At 46.3% G+C, this 1,477-nt stretch overlaps 2 protein-coding genes across 2 annotated transcripts in view; one reads left to right on the forward strand and one right to left on the reverse strand.

The window, feature by feature from the left end:
* Tmem202 (transmembrane protein 202) overlaps positions 1–1,477 on the reverse strand; it is a 30,122-nt gene that overhangs the window by 27,693 nt on the left and 952 nt on the right. The gene's annotated exons all lie outside the window — the stretch shown is intronic.
* Hexa (hexosaminidase subunit alpha) overlaps positions 1–1,477 on the forward strand; it is a 33,764-nt gene that overhangs the window by 1,376 nt on the left and 30,911 nt on the right. The gene's annotated exons all lie outside the window — the stretch shown is intronic.

The following is a 1,477-nucleotide window of genomic DNA, read 5'->3' on the forward strand; positions in this document are numbered from 1 at the left end:
GATGGTTGTGAGCCACCATGTGGTTGCTGGGAACTGAACTCAGGACCTCTGGAAGAGCAGGCAATGCTCTTAACCACTGAGCCATCTCTCCAGCCCCCCACTGTCGGTATTTGATTTGTTCATCCTCGGGTAGTAAACAAGTGACTTAGTAGGTAGCGCGTGCCATTATGGTCTGAATCCTCTAAAGTGTCTCCTTGGGCCCTTTCTTCCCTAACTGTCTCTGTAAACATAGTGGGTTTAGCGCGTTTGTTGGTTCTGTTGTGTTAAAGGACTGTTTGGTGTAAGGTGTGTTCTTTACTTTCCTCATTGCTGTGACTAAGAACAGTATTGTGGCTCACCGGCAGAGGAAGTAGTCCACCACGAGAGTGTGGGAGCCTGAGCTTCAGGTAGCTTGTCACAGTACACAATAGCCAAGAGGCAAAGAGAAGAATTCGTCCCCCATTTTCCCTCTTTTCTTCTGCATCGAAGACCATGCCATCCACAACTGGGGTGGGTCTTTCCTTCTGAGTTAAAATTATCTCTGAAGGCACACTCCCAGACACAGCCTTGCAGGACTTAGCATCCTGCAAGGCCTCCTTGTTCTTGTTTCTTTCTAAGATCGTCAATAGGAAGATGGTCGTCAGGTTTCAGACTTGGAGTGGAGTCTGATTGCGAGAAAGCTGGAGGAGCACGGGATGCCAACTTGTAGTCTCTGCTCTTGTCACAGAATTGGAAATGCAAAATGTGTCATGGAGCCGGGTCGGGCAGGAGTAATGATTAGAGCTCTCCACTCTAGGGGCTGGGACTTGCGCACAGTTGGGAGGTTAGGTAAGCCCTGGGTTCAGAAAGCCTCCTTGGGAGGTAGAGCCAGGAAGATCAAGAGTTCAAAGTCATCTTTGGCTCCCTAATGAATTTTAGGTCATCATGGGCGGACAGAGACCCTTTCTCAAAACAAGCAAACAAACTCCACTCTTAAGTAGTCTTGTAGAAGACTGGGCTGCCTTTAAGTGTACTGTTTTCAAAGAGGAAGACGTTTTACGATGCTGTTTATATGGGGTATGTGGAGAATGGAGTGATACCTAATGAAAAATAATGATGAAGCTATCTTTGGAGAGGAGGTAGGTACTAGGATCAACCGTATTTGGATGAGGTTCAGAAGTATGCATTGATCTGTTTATATTAAACTCTCAGACTTTGGGTTAGTTATGCCCATAGTCTTCCACAGGCTGCGTGACTTTCCCTTCTACCTAAATCATAATGCTTTCACAGTAATCTGCCTAATTCTGAGCCTGAGAAGCTCACCGTCCTAGGGTGTGTATGACTAGTTTGGGTCTGGCATATGAAATCTGAGATGCCTTCCTTCTACTTCCTTACAGCGTACTTCATTCCAGACAAAAGTAAAATAGGGAGGGCATTGGTGAGCTGACCTGTTCATTGTCTTGGGTGCTTGGTCTCGCACTTGGGCATGTTGTAGGTTTTTTTGATTGTTGAAAGTCAG

The sequence above is a fragment of the Microtus ochrogaster genome, unplaced genomic scaffold, assembly GCF_000317375.1.
Source record: "Microtus ochrogaster isolate Prairie Vole_2 unplaced genomic scaffold, MicOch1.0 UNK49, whole genome shotgun sequence".
NCBI classification, from domain to species: Eukaryota; Metazoa; Chordata; class Mammalia; order Rodentia; family Cricetidae; genus Microtus; species Microtus ochrogaster.